The following is a 26,873-nucleotide window of genomic DNA, read 5'->3' on the forward strand; positions in this document are numbered from 1 at the left end:
ATGTACCCCCAAACGTATGGGTGGTGGGGCTATTTTGGATGCCGAAACTCATATGCTGGCACTTCGTTGGTCTCTTTTTGGTGCCATGTGCGTGGATCATCACCCGTGGGTTGTTATAGCCCGTTATTTTCTTGAGGATCACGGGCTTGTGCATGGTAATACACAAATTCGGAGCTCCTGGTGGCATGTTCTTAATGCAGACTCTTGGTTTTCTAGTTCTTCCTCATCCCTGCTTGTTCATTTGGTCTGCTCCTGGAAATTGGTTCTCCAGAAGGCGCATTGGCATCAAGCGGAGGACCGCTTACATACTAACTCTTTTCAACTGGAATTGTTGGCAGCCTCGCGATTACTTTTTTGGGAAGGCGAATGTGGGCTTAGACCAAAATTTAACTGCATGGCATGTTTGGGTTTGACTTTAGTTGCAGATGCCACCCTTGCCAGTCGCAATGTCTTGATATCGTTTCGTACTGCCAGGAGGCTTTTCAAAATCCCTCGTGGATACCGTGATTTATGGGAACAGCTTTTGTTAGTGCTCCAGAGCAGGCAACCCTTTCCTGCCCTTGCTTTGGATCGTCCTTGGCAGGACTGGGACCTTGTAGGTCGGTTGAATTTGGAAAAGGACTCAGCTAACCAGGTGTATCATCTTCTGATTAAAGATCATCAATGGCTGGTTACTAAAGCTAATGCTGTATGGGGATTGTGGAAATCTCAGTCATGGTGGAAGGCAACTGTGATGGAGAGCTGGTTGAACAAGACACCTTTCAAATGCAAGGTCTTTCTTTGGAGGGTGATGATTGGTGGCCTTCCTCTTGCTTCAGCCCTTTCCAAGCGTCGAATCTCTAACGGCAATTCCTCTCGCTAAGAATATCTGGTCGCTCAGCAGTTTGGCGAGAAGTGGTTGGTTTCTCGCTAAGCCCTTTTGATTGGGTTTTTGTACAGCCAAAATACCCCACACCGGCACAGTCACATATGAAGATCTTGTTTCACTTTCTTAGATACTGGGGATGCTGGCACAATTGGACCACTCGGAATGCCTTTCTTTTTGATTCGGCCTCTAATGTTCCGGGACATATTGCGAGGCTTAAAGGTCTCTTGCATTGGCAAATAGATCTCATTCGGCACTTTGACTTACTCCCTCGGGAGGACTTACTTCCTTGGCATATGGCAATTTCCTCTGCGTCTTTGCCATGACTTTTGTAACTCTTTTGTTGTTTAGTACTGAGATTTTACACACGATGGCTTAGAGCCATCGTGTATCTTGTAATCATGTAAACTTGTACCTTTTTTTCGTAATTAATAAAATTACATTTTACGGAAAAAAAAGGAGAGAGAGAGAGAGAGAGAGAGAGAGAGAGAGAGAGAGAGAGAGAGAGAGCAATGAAATGAAATGATATATCGACATTTGCAAAGAGGCCAAAATGATCTATGAGACCATGAGTTACAATCATTTGTATGATGATACAATTGTCTGAAAAGGATAGTAAATGAAAATGTAATAAACAGTACAAGGAGACTAAAAGCTATAAGTAAGGAGAGCTCTAATTGACAAATAAAAGAGCTCTAGTTGATACAATCTCATGGGAATGTAGAGGGTCTAGCTGTAGCCCAGGAAATAATCTCTTGTATCTACCATGGAAGTGTTGTTGACGCCTATGTTGGGGTCTGGGACATTTGGACTGTTTAAGGTGGACGGCCAGATCAATCAGTATCCCATCTGCATGTGTAGATAACTAAGATTGTGGCTGTGCTGAAAGCTCCTCGGTCTCTCTCGCAAAGAAATTTATAGTACCTCTGGGTGGGAGGGTGGTGTCTTGGAGCTGTTGTACTCCTGAGGAGCGAATCCCGAAGTTTTCGTATCTCTAGGAGGAAAGTACTGCCTAGCCAACTCCCATTATATCCCCGGGTACATGGGAGCATGTGACATTAATGTGACATTAAAAGTAATATTTAATGTTACATTAAGGTCATAAGTGTGGAATGTGACATTAAAAGGGATATTTAATGTTACATTAAGGTAAATTTAGGGGAACATGCACGAGAATGACCGTCCGGGCTCTTGGGCGCCCGAACGGGGTCAAAGGGAGTCCAGGAATAGTAGGACTCCAGGAAGTTGACGGCTGGCAAAGAGATAAGCTTGAGGGCCAGCACTTATCTAGGCGTGGCTGGGAGGCGAAGAACACTCGTGCTTCCATCAGTTTCAAGAAATCTGTCTCCGTTATTTATCATTGGTATCAGAGCCTATGTTTCTGATCATTAATCGAACAGAAATCCGTCAGGATGTCAGTCGTTAGTTAGTTCGTCAGTATTTGTAACATTGCGTGAGCATCAGAAAACGGGCCGTCACTTCTGCCTTGCCCCGTTGCGTCAGAAAACGGGCCGTTACTTCTGCCCTGCACCGTCATATAAGAAAACGGGCCGTTACTTCTTCCGTCCGTTGCGTGAGAATCAACGGGCCGTAAAGGAAAAGTAAAGGGAGAAGCCACGTCACATTACATACATTAATGTGACCCATTTCGTTGCGGGCAGGAAACGTTACGGCACATCAAGGCGACCCGTCTAGTTACGGACAGAAAAGAATTATTAAAAAAAAAAAAAACGTGGAGCCGCCAGCGTCCGTGAGGACCAGGAGTGGAGTCGCCAGCATTCGCGAGAACCAACCAGATCAGAAGTGGAGCTGCCAGTATCAGATTACTGTTGACGGATAGGACTGCTCCTGAGGCGGATAAGACTGCGACTGCTGTGAGACAGGCAGAAAACTTCATACACAACGGAAGCTACAGCCTTCATACATAACTGAAGCCACAGCCTGCCATTAAAAATCAGGGAAGTATTTTATCTTGTATGCAAATTTCTTATTTTTGCTTTCCAATTCCAGTGTATTAATGGTAGAAAAAGGGAAAGAAAGGGTAATGGAAAGTTCTAGTTCCGGGGATCAACCTATGGCAGATCCCCATGAACCAGACATACAAGAAGAACAATGGGAAGAATTTTTTGCCACGAGAGAGCAATTTGATGATCTTTCTGCTCGTGTGCAAACTCAGGGGGTTCAAATGGAGTTTTTAACTCAAACACTTACTGAAATAAAATCTCAACTAACTTTATTGTTGGAAAGAGATAAAAATAAGATAGAAATCTCGGATGTCCCATCTTCATCGAAAGATTTAGATGTGACTATGCGAGATCCTAAGGAACCCCAAACCTACCATAAATTGAGGGATAATCTGGTTTTAAAGGATATGAAACCACCTCAATTTTATGGGGAGGAAAAAGATAGGAATAAAGATACACTCTTTAATTTCCTCCAAAAATGGGAAGATTTACATAAATTAAAAAATACCCCACCACATCTCCAAGCACTGGAGGCCAGTTTAACTTTGGGGCCTAAAGCATATAAGTGGTGGCGAACTTTAAAGGAGGCGAATAAAATACATGAAACTTGGGCTCAATTTGAATCCGTATTTTTAAAAGAATTTCTTCCTGAAAATGAAATGGAAAGAAATTGGGAAGATTGGGATTATGTCAGACAAAAGGGACGACCCCTACTGACATATCTGGAGGAATATCGTAAGATAATCCTCAAACTAGAAGGAATTGATGAATTCCAAAAAACAAGAGGATTCATTAGGGGACCGGATAAAGCCTGTAAAAAGGAAGTAAAACGGAGTTTACCTAAGACGCTTGAAGAGGCAATTAAATTTGCATTAATTTATGAAGATAGTACGCGTCCAGGTACACTCACCAGTCTCACTGATATGGAGCCCAAGTCTAAGGAATTAGAAACCTCAAAATTTGTGGGCAAACTTAAAAGAAAAATGCCATTTTTCAAAGGTAAAAAACAACCTTTTGAAAAGAAACCATATATGAGGCCAAAGCTAAGTCCTGATGACTTTGATAAGGCCAAAAAAGAAAAATTATGTTTTAATTGCCTATCCCCTAACCATGCTGCTTGGAATTGCCCTCAAAAGAAAAAGGGGGAAGACAAAGGAAAGGACAAGGGCAAAGGAAAAGAAAAACAAATCCATGTAGTGCAGACCTTAGAATTAAAGGGCCATGAAAAATATAAATCTTTAAAGGTCTTGCACATGGATGTACAACATAAGTGTTGTATGTCAACTTCTTTGTGGCAACCTACTTTTGGGCCACATGATTTACTTAGAGTACATGGATTGATAGCTGGAAAACGGGTTAGAGTCATGATTGATGACTCTGCCACACATAAATTTATAAATTATGCACTTGTCAAAAAATTGAAACTTCCCCAACAAAATAGTGAGCATCAATACGTTGTACGTATGATGCAAGGCCAAGACAATAAAATATGGGATACAATGGTATCCAATTTGGAAATCGAGATTCAAGGATATAAAGATAAGCTTGATTTCCAAATAATGAACATGGAAAGAGCTGACATTGCTCTAGGGAGGGAGTGGCTATGGGGATTGGAACCATCCTTAAAACGTAGCTATCACCATAATACACTGGAATTTGAAAGGGATGGTAAGACTTTTGTCATTCAAGGTGAACATGAAGTATCTGATAATCCTTTGCTGTGTTCTACTGAAGTTCAGAAGCTGATAAAGAAGGAAGTTTGTGAGGTATATATGTTATGGTCTCTTCCTGTACAGAATACTTTTACTTTCTGTAATATAAAGCAACAATTTTCTTATGTTTGCAAATTGAATGTAAATAATGAATTGAACAGTTTGTTAGATGATTTTAAAGATGTGTTTCCTTCTGATTTACCTAGTGGCCTTTCACCAGATAGGGGTGAAATAAATCACCCAATTGATATAAATAAGGATACACACCCAATTTCAAAACCACCATATAGGTTAAGTGAAACACAGCATCAAGAAGTTGAGAGACAAATTAAGGATTACCTGGATAAAGGATTTATTCAACCTAGTAATTCACCTTGGGCTTCACCAATTTTATTGGTAAAGAAAAAAGATGGTTCTATGCGACTTTGTGTTGACTATAGAGCACTTAATAAAATAACAGTGAAGAATAAATTTCCTATGCCCAGAATGGAAGATCTTTTTGATCAATTGCAAGGGGCAAAATTCTTCACAAAGATAGATTTAAGATCAGGTTATCACCAAATAAGAATTAAGGCACAAGATATTTCCAAAACGGCATTTCATACTAGATATGGGCATTATGATTTTTTGGTGATGCCTTTTGGTCTCACTAATGCACCAGCTACTTTTATGAAGCTGATGAATAGTGTTTTACGGCCCCATCTAGGACATTTTGTAGTAGTCTTTTTGGATGATATCTTGATCTTTAGTAAATCAAGAGAAGAACATTTGGAACACTTATTATTAGTATTCCAACTGTTAAGAACACATTCCCTTTATGCGAAGAAAACTAAATGTGCATTCTTTGCACAAGAGGTCAAATATTTAGGGCATATAATCTCGAAAGAGGGAATCAACATGGATCCAGAAAAAGTAAGGGCAATTATTGAATGGCCACCTCCACGGAACCTGGAAGAGCTGCAGATCTTCCTAGGTTTATCTGGATTTTATCGTAGATTCATTCGAGATTATGCCAAAATAGCTGTTCCAATGACAGACCAACTTAAAGGGAAAGGGAAAAGTTTTAATTGGGAAACAGACCAAAATGAAAGTTTTCAAAAACTTAAGGTAGCTATTGCTACAGCTCCAGTATTATTAATAGTGGATCCCAATAAACCATTTGTGGTTGAAGCTGATGCCAGTGACAAGGCAATAGGCGCGGTCTTATTACAAGAAGGTCGACCAGTTGCTTTTGAAAGCAAGAAATTAGATCGTGCAAAATAGAATTATTCTGTTTATGAGAGGGAGCTGTATGCAATAGTACATGCAATGAAGAAATGGAGGCACTATTTGTATGGTGCCAAACTTTTGATTTTATCGGATCATGAAAGCATTAAGTGGCTTAATGATCAACCAGATTTACATGGGCGTAAAGCCAGATGGGCCGAACTCCTCCAAGAGTTCGACTATGAAATAAGATATAGAAAAGGAAAGTATAATATAGTAGCTGATGCACTCAGCAGAATGCCCATCATTAATGAATTGAGTTTTACTCAGTTCACTTCCAGCTTGCTTGAATCTTTAAAAGAGAAATGTCAGGTTGATCCGGCATATTCCAACATATGGGAAGCAATAAAAAATGGGGATCCAAATGAAAGTGCTTCTACTGAGGAAGGAATATCTGAGGATGTTCAACTAGGAAATGGAGCATCAGGGGTTGCTCAAACTGGATTCAAGTGGAAGAATTTTACCATTGATAATGGTTATTTACTCTACAAGGGTAGGGTATGTGTCCCGAAAGATATAGAAATAAGGCGCCAGATACTTTTTGAGTGTCATGATACCCCTAGTGCGGGACATCCAGGAGTTAATAAGACTTATAGTCTTATTAAAAGGCAGTTCTATTGGCCTGGAATGAATAAGGACGCCCTTGACTATGTGGTCAAATGTAATAAATACCAGGTTAATAAAGCTGAAAAATTAAAAATGGGAGGACTTCTCCATCCATTAGAAATTCCTTAGGGAAAATGGGAAAGTATCTCCATGGATTTTATTGTTGCTCTACCTAGAACACAGAGGGGGCACGACTCTGTGTGGGTAATTGTGGATAGGTTAACCAAAATGGCTAGGTTTATTCCAACTTCAACTGATGTTAAAACACTAGAATTGGCTAGATTGTTCGTAGAGAACATATACCGATTGTATGGCCTTCCGGCAAATATAATTTCTGATCGGGATAGAAAATTTGATAGCCATTTTTGGCGTGCGGTATTTAGGAAATTGGATACTAAACTTAGCATGAGTACGGCGGATCATCCGCAAACAGATGGGCAAACTGAAAGGGTTAACCAAATTCTTGAAGATATGCTTAGGGCATATGTAAGTAAAAGGCAAACTAATTGGGAAGAGTATTTACCAATAGCAGAGTTTGCATATAACAGTGCCAAACACTCTTCCACTGGATATAGTCCATTTATATTGATGTATGGGTTTCAGCCCAGAGCTCCTTTTGCAGTAGGACTGCATAAGGAAAAGGTTCAGGCAGCTAAAGACTTTTTGGAGGATATGAATAATATGTTAAAATTTGCTCAAGAAAATATTAAAAAGGCTCAAAGTCGAGCTAGAGCATATGCAGATCCTCACCGAAGAGACATCTCTTTTGAAGAAGGAGAATTGGTCTATCTTAAGGTGCCTGAACAAACTAAAACTATGAAAAAGGGACATTGTCCAAAGCTTTCACCAAGGTATTGTGGTCCTTTCATAATACTTAAAAGGGTGGGAGAATTGGCTTACAAGCTCCAACTACCTATTGGTAGTAAAATACATCCAGTTTTTCATGTAAGCAAATTAAGGAAGAAGCTGGGTGATTTGGATAATCTAATCTTAAATGATGATATTGAGGAGTTATTCTATGACCAATCTAATCCACATGAACCAGAAAAAATATTAAATGTTCGTAATAGACGAACGAGGAATACTATTTATCAAGAATGTTTGGTTAAGTGGAAAGATTGTTCAGAAGAAAGCTCAACATGGGAGCGAGTAAGTACTTTAAAGAAAAGGTTTCCCGATTTACAGTTAGACCTTCCAAATATCGTTTTCGAGGACGAAACCGATTCTTAAGGGGAAGGAAATGTGACATTAAAAGTAATATTTAATGTTACATTAAGGTCATAAGTGTGGAATGTGACATTAAAAGGGATATTTAATGTTACATTAAGGTAAATTTAGGGGAACATGCACGAGAATGACCGTCCGGGCTCTTGGGCGCCCGAACGGGGTCAAAGGGAGTCCAGGAAGTTGACGGCTGGCAAAGAGATAAGCTTGAGGGCCAGCACTTATCTAGGCGTGGCTGGGAGGTGAAGAACACTCGTGCTTCCATCAGTTTCAAGAAATCTGTCTCCGTTATTTATCAGAGCAGTACCTAGATAGTCTCTACATAGTAGCAGGTCATCCTCCTCTCCCCGATCCACCAGCTAGTCTCTACACAATAGAGGTCAACCTCCTCCCCCCCATCCTCTAGAACCTTGCCTAGAGACCAGCACCTTCTTTATAGAGAGTAGGGTTCATGAGACTACTGATAAGACTCAATGGAGGTAAGGCACATGATCATGATGGATAGAGCTGATTAGTAGCTGAGCACATGATTCATGCTAGAGATTTGGTGGCAGAGTTCCTAGCTTACATGTTTAACATGGCCATGTGCGAAGGCCTCCTAGAGAGTTGGAGCACAAATACCATTGTGCCTATCCTCAAGTCAAGAGATCCCACTATACCTAGTTACTATTGGACTATTTTTGTTGGATACACATTGGCTAAACTATATGCCACCATTCTTGAGTAGGAGTTGAGTAGATGGGCATAGATATGGGGGCTGAAAGCACAAGGACAGGCCGGCTTTAGGAAAGGCTTCTATACAGTGGATCACATTCTCACACTCAAAGCAGTCATTGAGGAGGGCAGGGCTCATGGTTGATGGATTTATTGCTGCTTTGTGGATTTCCACAAAACTTTCAACAGTGCCAAGAGATAGATTGATACTTAGAATACATGCTATGAGAGTGTCTAACAAGCTGAGTTGGGGGATTTTGGCGTTGTATGGGAGAGTTGTTGGCAGAGTACAAATACTTGAGGGCCTTTCAGATCCTCTACACTCTACCATTGAGGTAGAGCAGGGATGACCCCTCTCTTCGACACTATTTGGCCTACACTCAAAAACCCAACAGTAAGATGGCTGGACCCTCCATGCGTCTAAGAGATTGCATTTTTGGACAGCCAAAATTGACAGATTTTGTGTAGCTACACATGAAGGTTGTTTTCCATTTTGTGCATTTTTGGGGCTGTTGGCATATCTGGACTATTCAGAATGCATTCATTTTCAATTGCGCTTCTAGAGTGCATAGTTACATTGCTCATCTGAGATGGCTTCTTTATTGGCAGTTTACACATGAAGGTTGTTTTCCATTTTGTGCATTTTTGGGGCTGTTGGCATATCTGGACTATTCAGAATGCATTCATTTTCAATTGCGCTTCTAGAGTGCATAGTTACATTGCTCATCTGAGATGGCTTCTTTATTGGCAGTTTAACATCATTTAGCTTGCAAACATTCTTTTCAGGGACAATTTACTTTTTTGGCACACCACAATTTCTTCAGTCTCATTGTCTGCCATATAGTCCAATTGTGACTCTTGTAATGTCAGTCATATAGCTCGCTTGTAATTTGTGTTTCTATAAATTCATTCAATTATCCTTTACAGGGGACGAAAAGAGAGAGTTTAATGTCTATAAAAGGCCATTATGGCCTAATAGAGACAATCCAAAGTACATCCATGTTTGATGCCATCTTATTAGTAAAGTGGAGATAACAATAAAAATAAGTATATAATGAGACAATGCTAGAGTACATGCTTCTCTAATGTCGTCTCATGGGTAGAATGAAAGAAAAATCCTAATCTAATACAAGTATTTAAGGAATCGTAGTGGAGACTAGAGAAAGCTGCAAGGTACATTTAAAGCTACATGCGTAGAATGCCTGGATGCTGTGGCAGATCTCAAGGTCTATGCATGATGTCAGCTGTGATGCGGTTCCTACTGCTTGACTGATGTGCACGGTGCTGAGTGTCAAATTCTCACAATGATGCTTTGATTTGACTCTACTGCAGTCTCCTTGATTGTGGTCTTCGTAGGTGGGGTCATCATGCTCAAAAAAGTGAAATGGCTCCATTTGGTGTGACTTTGCCACATGGGGATGGAGGATGTTTGGTGGGGTTGCTGTCTTTGCTAGGGTAGTAGTATAGTGAAATGGCTCCATCTAGTGCGACTTTGCCACATGGGATGGAGGATGTTTGGTGGGGTTGCTTTGTCTTTGCTAGGCTAATAGTATTTGTAGGGTGTGATCTATGGAAAAAGTTTATCATTGCACTCTATATAGGTCCCTCTGAGTGAGCTAGCCTCCTATCTCGCAGTACTATTGTGCAGTGCTTGTAGAGATCCGAGTGGAAGAGACCTAGTGTCATGGGGACATATTTTTTTTTCGTGAAGATAATTAAATTAAGTAGTAAATATTTACATCAGACCATCAGGTCAACATTCTCTCTGTATCTCTTTCTATTACATCAGACCATCAGGTCAGCATACTCTGTCTCTCACTCTCTCTCTATCTAATATTTACTTGAGGCCTGTAGGCTCTCAAAACAACGAGAACAACCTATAACATGACCAGTACTAATAAATCAAGTTGGAGTAGAGTGAACAATTGCCAGTCAAGGAGCAGCAATATTTGGAAGAACCAGGTCAGCAGCAGTAATATTTGGAAGAACCAAGTTAGCTGACATCATAGAAGAGATTTGCCATGACACCAATCCATGCACACGGGCCACATTCCCATGGATGCCTGATGCTGAATCAAAAATAAAGGCATTGCGAGTATGCCATATATGCCACAGGGCTGTCCATCTAAGGAAATGGAATAGGTAGGAACAATCTAAATGCAAAGAGGGCATAAAGGACATATTTCCCATAATCCACGAATGAACTGGTATGCGGTGCCGAGTCACCGAGGACCACACATGGGAAATGAAATTCCAGATCTATCACGCAACAAGGCAAGAGACAAAGAGGTGAAGCAATGTCGCATTACATGTAGTATAGAAAACACAGCGACCTGCAGAGATCTTTCGAGCACAGATCACTTCTCCCATTGGAAGACCCCCAATGAGCAGCCTCCACATGAACACTTTACCCTGATACGGAACCTTAGACTTCCAAAGCTGGATAAATCTTTCCTGCCACTTTTTTTTGTTATCCCTAAGATACCATAACTTATTAACTTTCCCCGTGACCCATCTCTTAGCTTCCACCATGTGATGATATATCTGATTAGCTGATCTTTTCTCAAAGTCATCAGGAAGCATAAGCGTCCAATCACGCCATCAATGGCTGTAATGTAGGTAAAGGAGAGAATCTCTGAAGACTATCCTGTATGGACGACCAAATGTCCTTGTATCCACGAGGCACCCTAAAGTACTGACGAATACGCCTAAAAGAATAAAGGCGGGGCTGCCCAGGAATAACACCATCACGGACTGTCTTCAACCCTAACCTAGCCATCCGATTAAACTTGTCTCATTGCAAATCTTTTTGTGGCCAATCCAACAACCTTGAGGAAGCCAGTATTACTCCTTGCAGCGAATTTTCCTCCTTACAAATATCCGAAGGACGCCAAACTGCAAAACGAAGCTTCTCTTGCCAGGAAGCAATCAAATGAGAAAGGAGAAAAGACCGGGAGACCTTTATCGGCCTTGTAGAATTAAGCGCATGCCACCAGGAAGCATGAATAACCGTGCTATATGGCTTGTGTAATAAATTGGATGATCCACCTTATTATCATAAACTAATTGACATAAAATTGCTCCCACAGCATTCCATATGCAAATTAACATCCAACAGAGTTGCACCTCCCATCCTTTTCGGAGTGGTCACATGTTGCTAGAAGATCCATACTTGCCCCAAATGATTGCCTTACTTTTTCCATAGCATAAATATGATAGGTTGGACCAAATCTAAAATGGACTTCTTAGTCCAAGGAAGCAATGGTAGAAAGAATGAGATCATATTAATCATAATGCATTGAGCCACTTTTAGTCTAACATGTAGTGGCCAACTTTGGGATTTCCAGTGCATGAACCTGTCATGAATTCAGGAGGCCATCCAATCCAGCAAGGCTCGGGGAGCAACCTCCACACCAATAGGATATCCCAAGTGTTTGGTTATATTACCCCTTGTGATTACAATTCCATTCCAGCCCAAGGCCTGCAGATCATTCTCCGTACAGGAGAGGAGTGGATTTTTGAGTATTAATGTGAAGACCAGATGCCAAAGCAAAAAGATTCCACGCCACTATTGCCCGATTAACATTAATACAATCCACCTTAAGGAACATAAAAAAATCATTTACCAAAGATTGGCCTACAAGCTGATCACCGCCAGGAAGAGATAAGCCAAGTATCTCACCTTGAGCTGCCAACTTATCCAATAATGAGAGCATCGAGTGAGTTACCAAAGCAAATAGCAAAGGGCTGAGAGGATAGCCTTGCCGAAGAGACCGAGATAAGGAAATTTCCTCCATAATCCCTCAATTAAGAGCAATACGAGCCACAACATCTTGATTGATGGTATCAACTAGAGAAATCATAGAGGGTCCAAAATCCATTGTAGACATTAATTGCCACAAAAATGACCAACTAACATGATCAAATTCCTTCGACGTAGTTTTAATTCTTAGCTTTGGTATTATTAAGTTGTGCACATGTGAGGTGGACATGTGAAGTGCAAGTTAGTTAAGTCATGGCATTGTGTTGAGTGTTGAAATGACCTATTTTTTGGTTGATTTTTGTTGTTTTTGAGAGCTGAATGGTTGATTTTATGAGATGATTGATTGGTTTGGAAGTGGTTTGAGAGTGTTTTGGATAGGTTGGAATGGTTTTATTAAGCTCATGATGTTTATTAGTAGAGATGTGAAGTTCTTTTGATGATCTGATATGTTCTGTTTGGTCCTGATAGCTTCTGTTGAGCTTCTGTTTTGTTCTGTTTTCTCTCTGTATGGAAGGATAGAGTATTGATTGATAGGGTTTGAGATTGTTTGAAAGCTTATTGAGTGATTTTTGATGGTTTGGAATGGTTTTGGTATGAGTTATGTGGTTCTGATGCTTTCTGTTGACCTTCTGTAATTCTCTGTTGAGCTTCTGTGAGCCTCTGTAGACCTTCTGTATGCCTCTGTATGTGTTCTGTTGGATGAGAGTGTAGCTCAGAAAAGTTTTCTAGCCTTGGAAAGAGGTGAATACAAGTGCAAAAGAGCTAAAAGAAGTCAAAGAAGTAGCTGCTGAAGACTCAAGTAAAGACTAGAGTGAAGTGACAGTGGTGAGCTATGAAAAGACACTGTAGTGGCTCTGGTGCCTCTTCGCATCTGACATACCTTTTGGGAGGTGCATCCACGACCTAAGAAGGATTATTGAGGGTTATTATGAGAGCATTGTAGTGAGGATATGATGTACTATTGATAGAGAGAGAGAGAGAGCCAGAGATGGTCAATTCTACCAAAACAGTATAATTGTATGTGAGAGATTGAGAGAGAGGACTATGAAGACATTGAAGATGAATAATATGTGATTGATTTCCATTCAAAGATGGTGTATTCTCTTGTGTTCTTTGTTCTATTGAAGAATTCTATGAAGATGTTGAAAATTATGGTCAATTCTATTAAATCTGTGGGAGATATTTACTATGATATTGCGTGAAGAATTGTTGTTTTCTTTGTTTTGATGATCAAAAGAATGAAATAAAAGCTTGTTGATGTTACAAGATAGATTTTCTTGCAAGAGAATTCCCTTTTCCTTGGTGTTCCTCTTGGGGCTCCATGTTTTTGGTGCGCAGCCGGGGAATCTTGCCATCAACAAGCACCAGAAGAGGCTGAAAATGAAGGAAATGGCATTGTCAAGAAGAAGAGAATTCAATGGATGTTTGTAAAGTTCCTTCTTCCACTGAAGAGTTGGAATTTCTCATAATCAAAGCCACTTTCCACAAGATGTTCATCCCACAATGGCGGAAACATATCACCATCATGATGCATGCTCTATGTGTTGGACAGTTTCCTCTTTCTGTTGAAGCAGCAGAAACTTGCATCTTAGTGGCAAACTGTTTGGGAACAAACTGAAGAGCAGAAACAGAGAGAATGACCATCCATAGAAGATTTGATATTCATTGAGAAGTTTCCAGACATCATCAAGTGGGAGATTGTGAAGAAGCTTCAGGAGTCATGGTCTGTAGAGGTTTACGAAGACAAGAAGGAAAAAAGTTGGAATTTGTTCGTGGATGCTCAACAGCAAGATACATGGAATGCTTAGTGCACTGATATTCTTCTGTTTGTTCAATTGGCAACCCACTGGAAGTTGGTAGACAGAGTGTTCTTTATAATATACACTGTTGAAACCATCAGAAGCTGGCATTACTATGATGATGGCACCACCACAATGCTTAGACGTATGCATTTTGACACATTCAAAACCGAATACCTTCCTTTGTGCAGTGGCATGAAAGCAGAATTCAGAGACGTTGTAGAAGAACCACAATGCTTAGACGTATGCATTTTGACACCTTCAGAACCGAATACCTTTCTTTGTGCAGTGGCATGAAAGCAGAATTCAGAGACGTTGAAAAGGAGGAAGTAGAAGAAATGTTGGCAAGAGAGTTCTCCAGAGACTGAAGCCTTCTGTTATCCCTTTGTGGAGCACTAATAACATAGTGGAGCCAACCCCCTGATGAATGACGCAATAAAGAGGCAAGTGTTAGAACGAGTCCAGAGGTACGTGAGAAGAGAGAAAGCAAAAATCAAAGCCGAGAACGTTCTAGCAGGAGAAGCCGCCTTTGACGCCCTTGCGGAACTCTTTACAGAAGTCCCAATGGCACATCAAGCCCTTCCTCCTTCTGCTGGAGGTCCACTTCCAAGCCAGATCCGTTCTAGAAATATTGATGACAGGCCAACGAATGTAGTTTCATTGCCAGTTTTTAAGGGAGAGTACAACGAAGACCCCGATCTTTATGTAACACAGTTTATGGTAGCATGTGTGGCTAACAATGCCAGAACCCCTGAGCATTGGTTAGCAATATTCCCCGCCACTTTCAAGGGCGCGACGTTTCAGTGGTATGAGAGACAAGTAACAGGAACTTTTGGCACATGGGACGACTTGAAGTTGGCATTTCTCACTAAATTCAGGCGTGAAGGTTTTGAAGAGCTGATGCGAGAGGAATTTATGAATTTAAGTCAGTCCTCTGGAGAGAGTAGAAGCTTATGTCTCACGAATGGAATCCATCCTGAAGAGATGGACTAACCATAATCTAGATGATGGCATTCAGAAAGGGGTGTTTCTCAGAGGATTACAACCAGAAGTCCGTAAGTTTGTGGAGCTGCAAAGACTAGCCACACTGCAAGCTGTAACAGAAGGTGCAAGACTGTATGATGAAGTGGAAGCTAGATTGGCGATGAATCCAGGAAGAGGAGTCCTACATTCTCTGATGCCAGGAATGATGTACCCACCAAATGCAGTCCCAGGGACTGTCCCCTCCCCCTACCAACAGATACCCCCAGTATCACAGTACAGTGCACCAAATTCACAGTGGCCATAATTAATGCCTCAAATGGTTCAACCACAACAACAATGGTTTCAACCAATTTTCCCAATTCCAAATCAGCAGCAACAGTGGAACCCTACAAATTGGAGCCAACAGCTAACAGTTCAAACCGGAGCTCTGAATCAGAATCAGAACAGAGACCCCTCTGCACTAGCCCAACCTGTATATGTAGTGATTACAGAGACTCCTCAAAACCCTACTGCCAGTACCTTAGGAGCAGAAAGCTTGAAGGATTATTTATCCAACTCAATTGCAAATATAAAAAAGGAGTTGATGGATGTGATTACAGAGCAGCTACAGATACTGAAAGTGAATACCGCCAGCATATCCAACGTTGTAGGAGCAGGAAGAGATGTGATGCGGTCAAATACTTGGTGTGGTAAGTGTCATCAAGCAGGCCATTTAGCTTCTAAATGTACACGAAAGCCAACAGTCCCTGGAGCTTTCTGTTCCTATTGTTTGCGGAAGAACCATACTGAGGATATTTGCTCTCTGAAGGAGATGCATGATAGGAGAAGGAAGGAAGAAGACGCAAGATTCAACTTGCTAGAATCTAAAATGACAACACAGGATATTTGACCTAAGCCTAGAGAGTTTGGTCCTAATTTCGGTCCAAGGAGGTTTCCCTCTCAAAGTTATAGAGGAAGACAATCTGGCAGTGGTCAGAGATCAGAAGTAGAGTGTTACAGATGCGTAGAAAAGGGACACATTTCACCAAATTGTCCAAATCCCAGAAGGTCAGTGGATTACAAGCCCTTATGCAGTCGATGCAAAGGAGAATGCCACACTGCAAAAGACTGTCCAAGCCCAGCCCCAGTGAAAAACAGTGCTACTGATAGTCCGGCCAAGGCCCAAGAGCCTACCTCCAATTTAGTGGAATTGGAAGTTGCTGTCATTACGCGTGCAAAGAAGAAGGAACCACTTGTCCAGAAAGAAAATAATCCTCCTGCCAGAACAGTGAAGTTCAATCTTCCAATAGAAGAACAGAACAGAACAGAGCTTGACAGTGCCGTACAGAGCACCACAGTGCCACAGAGTCACAGAGACAATTCCAGAGACAGGACTAGAGGTCCAAGAGATAGAAGACGAGGAGGTGCTACAAGTGGCAGAAGAAGTCCCCATGATGCCCCTGTTGGAAGAAACAAGGAAAATGAAAATGGGTGTTGCTCCATTACTGAACCGGTTAGAGAAGCCAGTGGATCCTATTAAGGAATACGATCTGGTCAGAGATCTAGATACCTTTAAACAAAACCTCACATTCCGACAATTATTGATGTTGTCTCCCAGTTGCCAAAAAAGGTTCAAAAGTATATTGACAAGAAGACGTGGCTTAAGGATTGCTCCCTCAACAGCAACAAAGTTCAATAAAGCTCCAGAGCCTGTAAAAAAAGTGGATGTGGTTAACGCCTTCCTAGATCCGAGTACCCCAGAGACTGGCGTGTGGATAGAAGACTGCTTTATTGCAAATGCACTGATTGATGGAGGCTCATCAGTAAACATAATGACGGATGTGACAATGAAGGATCTAGGTCTACAAGGTAAGCAACCTACACAATGGCTTATCAGACTGGCAGATCAGAGTAGAATCAAGCCTTTGGGCATTCTCCCATATGTGCAGACTACAGTGGCTGGAAAAGATTATTGGCTAACCTATCTGGTGGTGAAGCCAAACTCTTATGGTACATCCTACCCCCTGTTACTAGGCAGACCATGGCTTTTTGAAGCCAGAGCAAGGACGAATTGGTTCAAAGGAACCTTGACCTTGAGCAGAGGACCTAATAAAGTAGTGCTGAAGCTATATGGTGCTCAAAAAGGATATGAATCCACCTCCTTGGAATTATCTTCTGACTCCCCTAATGAGGCTACAGATGGAACATCAGCAGAAGAAGATGCTGTCAAACAGATTTTTTCCAAGAAAATAGAGGCACGTGCCTTAACAGTGGATACTGTAAGCCAACTCCCAAAGGATGCAAAGTCCCTGTCAATGGGTGAATACTTCTTGCCTGAACCAAGAACGATTTCCGAAATCACTTCTGACAGTGAGATAGAAGCATGGATGTAGTGCTCTCCCTATTACATGGCCATAGCAGAGCCAGAGACAGAGGCAGAAGATGAAACAGAGAACCTGTTCTTCTCTTACAGAGCTCCTACAGAGACAGAGACAGAGACAAATATAGAGACAGAGTCCGAAGAGGATGGAGATGATATTGAAGAAGAAGGTTATGAAAGCGAAACGGAAGAATCTATCCCACCCAAAGAGGATATATATGAAGAAGAAGTTCCAGAAGCATTAGAAGCAGACCAGCTCATGCTGTGGGACAGAATGGCGATGGTACCATTTGGTCTGGTAAATGGATTTTCTTATATGCAAAATCCTTATAAGAAATGGTTGAAGAAGAACAAGCCGTCTTTCAGCAGTGGCTCATGCCACCCTCACCCACCTTTGCCAAGAAAAGATGATGATGATGCATCGTGCCAACAAGCACCAGTCTCACGATTTCAACAGGCATCAGAGGGTCCCTGTTCTGTGATGTTCCTGGACTCGTCATCAGAAGATGAGTCTTCAAGCCAAGAGGTAACTAATCTTGAAGCCAAACCCGAAACGGCTCTAATCCCTTTTCAACATCTCAAGGAGTAACCTAAGTCTCTACCAAAAGAAGAAGTTGGTTCTAGTGGGACATTAGAAGAGGACACCACCCCCTTGAAGGAGTCGGATCTGTACCCAGAAGCAGTCCGTGGGACCTTCATCCATGAAGTAGAAGGAGAAAGACAGTTAACCTTTATGGATGTAGATGGCACTGAATGCCATTTGAAGGTGAGTAATAGCCTACCAGAAGAGGAGTTGTCAACTTTGTACAACTCATTGAAAGAGAATTTGGACGTGTTCGCATGGTCCTACAAAGACCTAAAGGGGATTGATCCCACAATATGTCAGCATCATATTGATTTGGAGCTTGATGCCAAGCCAGTACGGCAACGACAGAGGCGAATGAACCCGAATTATTCCACATTGGTGAAAGCAGAGCTGCTGAAGCTTCTGGAAGCTGAGTTCATCTATCTAGTGGCAAATAGTGAATGGGTCTCACCCATCGTGGTTGTACCCAAGGAGAATGGCAAGCTTTGTATATGTGTGGATTTTCGCAAGTTGAATTCCAAGACGAAGAAGGATCACTTTCCTATCCCTTTCACAGACCAACTGTTGGACACAGTGGCAGGACATGAGCTTTATTCCCTTCTGGATGGATTCAACAGATATAACCAAGTGCAGATAGCAGAAGAAGATCAATCCAAAACAACCTTCACCACAGAATGGGGGACCTACGCTTACCGAGTGATGCCGTTTGGACTCTGTAATACCCCTGCTACCTTCTAGCGAGTCATGATGGCCGCATTCTAAAATTATTTGCACGACGTTATTGAGGTATATTTGGATGACTTCTGTGTCTATAGTTTGATCCGTGAACACTGTGGACATTTGGAACAATGCTTTGACCGATGCCGGGAGTATAGGATTTCCCTCAACCCTGACAAATGCATCTTTGGGGTCTCTTCTGGAGTTCTGTTGGGCCACATTGTCTCTGCACAAGGGATATCAACAAACCTTGCAAAGATCGAAAAGATTGCAGCTCTGACAGCACCCACAAACCTCAAACAGCTGAGGGGATTCCTAGGCCACGTGGGTTACTACAGAAGGTTCATAGCCCATTTTGCAACAAAGGCAACCTCCTTACACAAGCTTCTGAGAAAAGATGCAGAGTTTATTTGGACGGAAGAATGTGACAAGGCCTTCAATACTCTGAAACAGTGTCTGATTGATGCACCCATTCTGCAGCCTCCTGATTGGACGAAGGAGTTTCATGTACACACTGATGCATCAGTTGAAGGGCTAGGTGCTGTCCTATGTCAAAAGGGCCCCTCGAAATTAGATCAACCGATCTATTACGCAAGCCGAAAAGTCATTGATAGGGAACGGAACTATACAGTGACAGAGCTGGAGTGCTTGGCAATGGTGTTTGCCCTAGAGAAGTTTCGCGACTACCTACTGTTTATCCACTTTAAATTTTATGTGGATCACGAGGTCCTGTCCTTCCTGATGAACAAAGTAGACGCGAAATGACGAATGATGAGATGGCTCCTTCTATTCGAGGAGTTCGACTTTGAGGTAATTACCAAACCTGGTCGTTCCCATGTTTTGGCTGATCATATGTCGCGTATCCCACAAACTGCAGATGAGGAGCAGGATGATCCAGACCTCCCTGATGCTTCCCTATTCCTGGTAGAAACTGTAACCCCTTGGTATATAGACATTGCCAATCTGCTGGCAACCCAACAGTACCCTCCTGGTATCTCTAGTCGGGAAAGGAAGAAGCTTTTGTTAGAATCAGCCCCCTACACCCTGTTAGGCGGTGCACTGTACAAGAAAGGAAAAGATGAAGTGCTCAGAAGATGTGTTACAGGAGATGAGATTGGGATTGTTCTGAAGGCTTGCCATGACGAGCCGTGTGGAGGCCACTTTGCAGGAGAAGCTACAGCCAGGAAGGCTTTGCTAGCAGGATACTAGTGGCCGACCATTCATAAGGATGCCTATGATTACTGCAAGCGATGTGATGCTTGTCAGCGAATGGGGAAACCCACCAAAACAAGTGCCATGCCACTGCAACCTATTCTTCCTTTGAAGCCGTTTGATAAGTGGGGTATCGACTTCGTCGGCCCGATCGATCCTTCCACTAGAAGGAAACAGAACAGATACATCTTGGTATGTACGGATTATGTCACAAAGTGGTGTGAAGCTAAAGCCCTAAAGCGGGACAATGGTAACAGCGTGGCCCTATTCATGTACGAAAATATCATCACCCGTTTTGGCAATCCCCTAGAGCTGGTAAGTGACAGAGGTACTCATTTCATTAATAAAGTCATGGAAGAGTTGACAAAGCTGTATAAGATCCACCATCACAAGTCCACTCCTTATTACCCCAGAGCCAATGGCCAAGTCGAAGTCACCAATCGCATCCTCTGCTCAATCCTGACAAGAACAATTGCCGCACATCGTCGTGATTGGGATGATCGACTTACAGAGGCCCTCTGGGGGTACAGAACCTCCCATAAAGCAGTAACAGGACAAACACCTTTCCAGTTGGTGTATGGTACAGAAGCTGTTTTCCTTGTTGAATTGGAATTGCCCTCTTTGCGAGTGGCTATCAAAGAGCGTTTGGGAGACGATGATTCATTGCAATGCCGTCTCTTGCACTTGGAATGTTTGGACGAAACTCGTAGGATGGCTCTACAGTGCATGGAAGCTATGCAAGCTCGACGTAAGGCTTACCATGATAGCTTCATCAAGTACAAGGAGTTCAGAGAAGGTGATTTGGCCCTAGCCTATGATTTACGATTTGGCAAGTTTCTTGGCAAGCTCCAATAGCGGTGGATGGGCCCATATAAGGTACTTGCTCTCAACCCTAATGGCTCTGTCCAAGTACAGACCGTTGATGCCTCTGATGATCCCTTCCTGATCAATGGATATCGCCTGAAGAAGTACTTCCCTCCTTGGGGATCTTGACAATCAGGGTCACCTGATCCTTTCCCCCGTTGGCGTGGCACTGTAACTCTTATGATGCTACTTCTGATAGTCGTTCTTTAGCCACTCCTAATGAGGTGGACGCAACCCTCTGTCCCCTCAGCCCCACCTTCCAGCCCTGATATCTTATCCTCTATTTTCCACCAGCGCCAATGGCGAGGATGGTTCTGACACATGGTATTTCTACCATTCTCCTTGTTACTTGAAAAAAAAAGATATATCGGTCATGGGAGAAAAGGACTTCGGTCCCTGTTATGCCGACCTATTCTTCGAGAAAAGGTGGAGACACCCTCGGGAATAGGAAAAAACAAGAAAAAAACAAAAACCAAGAAAAAGAAAAAAAAACAAGAAAAAAGAAACGAAAAGAGAGAGAGAAAAAAAGAAGAAAAATAAAACTGTTATGGGAGAAAAGGAAGAAATTCCCTGTCATAGCAAAGCCTCGTTCCAAGAAAAGGTGATCAACACCCTTGGGCGAGAAGCTGGCTGTGGAAAAGGTGGCAACACCCAGCAGTCCAGAAAGTGGATTCATCAATTGACATACCCAGGATCCAGTTCCGAAGCTACCTCCCTTGGTATGCTGCGTCTTGGGTCTCTCTGCAGAGCATCTAACTGTCCTCTAGCAGACGACATGTCCTATCCAACACAACGTTCGATCTGATGGCTACCTCCTTGGGTATGCCTCTTCAACAACCGATGACGCGATCTTTATCGACAAACAATCGAGTGACGTGAGCTTTCATCCTAACCGGATGGGAAAGTGAGTATGGTTGTTCTCTGTAACTATCAACAGAGTGTGAGACAGAGGGTGGGGTAAGAGACCAGTCTTTTTCCTTCAAATCAAATGAGAGGTGAGAAGTGTGAATGGAGTGTTGCACGCACGGGACGGGCCTCTCAATGCACAAAGCACGATCTGTTTCTGTGCACTGCACCATAAGGCTCCCTGGCCTTTTTTCTTGCTCCGTATGCCGGCACAGGGCGGGCTGCACAGTTGCACCATCAAATGCTCATAAGGCATACAACCTCTACACAAGTGACCGTGAGGATTACATCAATGGATTTCAGGAAAGGACTGCCCTTTGTATCTTTCAACAGAGCGTGAGACAGAGGGTGGGCTGAGTGTGATTGGAGTTTCTTCAATCAATTACCGAGAGGTGAGGATTGAGGGACGTTACGACCTTTGGCGCAAGGTATGTTCTCTTTTCCCTATGCACTGACGGGGTGGGTCTCTACCGTCATCACAGGACACGTCACTCTGTTCTGTACACTGCACTGTAAGGCTGCCTTGCCTTCTTGCTTGCACCTATGCCAGACGGGTTGGACGCACTAATGCACCATTAACTGTGCACCTTGGCATACTCTCTCTGCATCATTCCTTTGTCGCTTCCTAAACCGGGATGTGAGATATGGGTTTTCATCTTGATTTCCTCGAAGTGATATTAGTCATGGGGCGAGTGACTGCTCTTTCATTCCATTTGAGTGACTGTGAGTTGAATGTAATATCCCTCGTCCTCGACAAATTTCCTGCGATTCCTTTAACCAGCTACCTCCCTGGGTGCTGCCGCGTAGTCCGTGCCACGAAGGACGTGTGCTGTGAAGATGCCTTGGTACCTCCTGCAGTCGACAACAACATTGGACGTGCCATCGACAGTCAACCTTGATTCTCGACAACATGGGCCAAGTTTTTCTAACCCTACACCTTGTGTTGTCAGTGATGTTCATGTTTTAAGTGTGGGGACGTTAGCGGTTGGTCTGTTGAGTGGTGTTGCTCGGTCAGCCCTATCCGTTAAGGTTTTAAGTGTGGGGACGCGTCCCTACGTGTCTACATTGCATATTGCCATGCATATGCCTCACTTTGATCATGCATGTACGCCATGACTTTCTGTTATACTCGTGGGGTCCCTTCTCCACCCACCTGTCTCCTGTCATCCCTCCCTTGGAGCTGCTTCTCCTCCATTTTTCTCTCTCTTATTTTGCTGTGTTTCCTCATGAACGCACCCTACGTTTTGTGGAATTCCCATTTACCTTTATAGCCCTGTTCGTCCCTTCGAACTGTCCAAATTTCCTCTTTACCTACCCCTGTTCTGATGCACGGTTTTTGAGTTATTAATTTTTGACGGATTTTGCGCACATTGGTCGGTTTTTCATGTGAACTCGCTTTTCTTGTTTCGGAACCATGAGCTGACGCTATAGCCCTGCCAACCACTTTTCCCCTGACATTTTTCCTTTTTACTCCGTGTCATTTTGATGCACGGTTTGTCCAATATCAATTTTTGCGGTTTTTCGCGACCTTTTTGTGTGTCTTTTTGGCATTTTTCTATGTAAACCTGCCCTGTTTGCATCGGAATTCCAATTTGACTTGACAGCCGTGTCCACCGCGCCTTTTCCTACATTTTTCCTTTTTTCTCCACCCTCTTTCGACTTCTGGATTTTTAATTATTAATTTTTAAATGTGTTTTTGAGTGTCTTTTTGGTGTTTTTCGCGTGTGAACCCCTCCTACTTCCGCCGGAACTGCGTTCTAACATGACTACCCTGTGCCACCCCTTCTTGTGGACATTTTTCCTTTTTACTGCATGTCATTCCGGCAGCGGTTAGTCCAAGATGAATTTCCAATTCCATTTTCGGGTTGGTTTTTTGGGTTTTTCCCATGTGAATGCGTCTTATCTCAGTCGGAACCATGTTTTGACGTGATAGGATTGTCGGGCACGTGCTTCTGCTCAATTTTCCTTTTTCCCGCACCTTCTTCCGATGCATGGATCTTCCGATATTAATTTTCGTTTGCGTTTTTGCACCTGTTTTTTGCGTTTTTTGCATGTGAACGCCCTTTACCCCCCCCGGAACCCCCGTTGCAAGTATCCTCTGTCTTCTCCCTACGGTCCTGCATAATTTTTGTTTTTACGACATTTCGTTTCGATGCCCGGATTGTGAGATATTAATTTTTCATTGTTTATATGTGTTTCGCGCGACTCGTCCCGCGCGTGAACGCACTTGTTTTCGATTTCACGCGTGTCCACACACCCCGGTCGCGTACGCATGCCCCGTACCGACATCCCTGCGCCATTCCGATCCCGTCACGGCAAATTTTTTTACCCCGCGCGGGGCCCGCCTTTCATTTCATTTCATTTTCTTTTTTTAAATTAATTTATTAATTACTTTTCAAATACTCTTATTTCTCCCTCCTCCCGAGTCCCTTCCCAACCACCCCCTCTCTCTCTCTTTCCTTCTTTTTCTCCTTTCTTTTCTCTCTCCTCCCCCTCTCTCTCTCCCCGTATCCTCCATTCTCCTTTCTCCTCTTCATCTCCATCCTCCTTCTCCTCATCTCCATCTTCTTCCTTCTCCTCTTCTCCTCGCTCCCTGCTCTCCCCTCGCCTGGGCCCTCTGCCCGCCGCCACCAGCCGCCATCCCCCCCGCCTGGTGCTCCTGTGGCCCCCCCTGCCAGTCTGCCTATGGAGCCGCCTTCCTGGTCGCCAGCCCGCCTGGGCCTCCGCCACGCCAGTCCGCCTGTGGAGCCACCTCCTGCCGCCGCCCGTCGTCCTGTGGACGCTCCCGCCTCTCCTCTGCAGGCAGCCATCCCTTCCCCACCCCCATTCTCGCCTCCCTTCTCCACAACCCTCTACAGGCCCCCATTCCCTCCCTAATCCCCACCCACCCCACAACCCCCCATAGGCCTCCATTCCCCCCCCCAATATCCACCCACCCTACAACCCCCCACAGGCCCCCATTCCCCCCCCCCCCCCCTCCCCCCCCCCCCTCCCCCAATCCCCACCTACCCCACAACCTCCCACAAGCCCACATTCCCCCCTTAATCCCCCCCCCCAAGTCACACACCTCCCTCCCACAAGCCCCCATTCCTCCCCCCAAGTATCCACAACCCCTCAATTACACAAATCCCCCAATAAGCCCCCCTTCTCACCCTCTTTCCCCTACCCCCGTGGAGACCTCAAAAACGAAAAAAACCAAAGAAACCTGCAGAAACCCCTCTTAAGCCCTTGATCCCTTGTCACACGCTAGGTGTGTGTGCGCGTGGAGTTGTTCGTGTGTGCTCGTGATCGTGGGTTCGTGCGCACTTAGCGGCCGTTCACGCGCGGGGACGCGCGTTAGCTTGTCCGTGCGGTGGTGTGCACCAGCCAGTTGTTCACATGTAGCTGACACACAATCCATTCCCAGGTATATATTCTCGAAATTTTAATTTTCAAACCTAAAAAACCCTAAAAATACATTTAAAAATTTAAAAATTTATTGAAAATCAATTAAAATCCAAAAAAATTACAAAAAATTCCTAAAAAAACAATCTCAATATTTCTGCAGTCAATCCAAATATTTTTTCAAACTAAAAATCTTAGAAAATTCTAAAAGTAAAAATTCTTTCAAAAATACACACAAAATGAGCAAAAATTCATTAAAATTGGTAAAAATACCAATTTAATCACAGAAAAATTTCTTAAATTTGTATCAACTTCTTTGCTTATTTTTGAAATATTTTCTAAGGTGAAAATGTTGTGCCAATGTATTCCATTATTATTTTATGGCAAAAATCCTTCATTAAATGTCTAAATTCATAAAAAATTATCTTTATTTCCAAATATAAGCTGAAAAATCTGAGAAAATCCAGATATCTTGGTTACACGTGGTGGATTGATGTTGAAAATCTTCAACATTTTTATATGTGTTTCATTGTCAAAATTTTGTCATAAAGATTAACAAAAACATGAAAAAAACATTACAACAAACAAAAACACATAAAAATCAAAATACACAATCAATAATATACGACATTTAAAAAAATGAAAAACATATAAGCTATCAGTCATCCAAACAAATTCATATACACTAATCTTGCTATGTCGTGTGTCCAATTATTTTCAGTCCGTGGTTTTTCTTTATGGATTGCTGACCTACATTTTGGGGATTGAGAAGTGCGCATTCATTGTATACACATACATCCACTTTCAGGTATTTTTTCTTTTATATTTTTTATTTTTTCCGCTACTCCAAAATCCACACTTAATTTTTAACATGAATCCTAAACACCACCATGGCATGCGCGCTCGCGCAAAACACACATTTTTCTAATTAAAATTAACCCGCCGTTCACTTAGCATGCGCTATGTGCGCTTCAGAGGCATCTTAATATTTTTAATAACAATGAACCAGCCGTCACAAGCGCACGCGCTGGGAAAAACGTGCTCATCATCTTAATTTTTAATAAATGAATTTGCATTTAGAGACCTCAGTCTGGTATCGAAGTCCGAAATTCGGATTAATACACCGCTCCAATCTAATAATTTGTAATTAAAATTTTAAGAAGGAACCGCCATTTTCTTGTTAAGGTTTAACACTTAATTAAAAATTTACCCATTTCTTAATAAATTATAAAATGAACCGTTCACTAAACTACTTCCCCTCACTGCACTTTTTTCCCATTTTTCAATGAATACGCTTCGTGGGATGGGTACGTGAAGTCTTTGGAGTTGTCTTCATGGTCAAACCTGATTATCAAAGTTGTGGTCATGATATGTGTGGGTTGTTATGTTTTGGTTCAGTTTCTTTGATACAGTTAAGGGTACGGTTTGTCATTTTCTTTTTTTTGCCTGACACGGGGATATCGGATGATTGTTTGTTATGCATATTCACCAAGCTTTCGGTCGCATATGTGTAGAGGTCATGCCAAAATTTTTCTAAGCTACGTATTGTCTGGGGTGGTACTTGGGTTAGTTTCGTCTATATTTGTATGAGTGTCATTTTTTTGAATTGATTTCTTTTTGATAGCCTTTTGATTGTTTTGCAGGCATTCTTTGTGATTGTCTGTGTTTGTGGTGTGTGTGTAACCATCTGAATGACGCCCTCTCGTACTCCTCCCCCGATCCAGTATGTTCCTTTGGTTTTACATGATTATTCTTTGTTACTGGATTCGGATGTTATCGCTAAAGCGGGCTTGTTGAAGTTCGTGAGCCTTTCTTTCCCACTGGTTTCAGATGATCTTACCATTTGTGACAAGTTTTTAACCTCTTACAGTAAGAGGTCTGGTCAAGTCCGTAGCACTACTGTTCTTCTGACACCGAAGAGTCTAGGCAAGGCTCGTGGTCTGCCATA

The 26,873-nt window shown here is 42.6% G+C and overlaps 1 protein-coding gene across 7 annotated transcripts in view; it reads left to right on the top strand.

Annotated features, from left to right (window-relative positions):
- Positions 1 to 26,873, top strand: part of LOC148010634 (uncharacterized) — a 160,378-nt gene that overhangs the window by 38,259 nt on the left and 95,246 nt on the right. The window contains exon 1 of one of the 7 annotated variants that reach the window (XR_015689568.1): positions 1,275 to 4,595. The exons of the other annotated variants lie outside the window; for them this stretch is intronic. The gene's annotated coding sequence lies outside the window, so the exon portion shown is untranslated. Of the gene's footprint in view, positions 1 to 1,274; positions 4,596 to 26,873 lie in introns of those variants that run through there. 7 annotated transcript variants of the gene reach the window in all.

Source organism: Lygodium microphyllum, chromosome 29 (assembly GCF_053477565.2).
Source record: "Lygodium microphyllum isolate KBCC chromosome 29, Lygodium_microphyllum_v1.1.10, whole genome shotgun sequence".
In the NCBI taxonomy this organism is placed as follows: domain Eukaryota; kingdom Viridiplantae; phylum Streptophyta; class Polypodiopsida; order Schizaeales; family Lygodiaceae; genus Lygodium; species Lygodium microphyllum.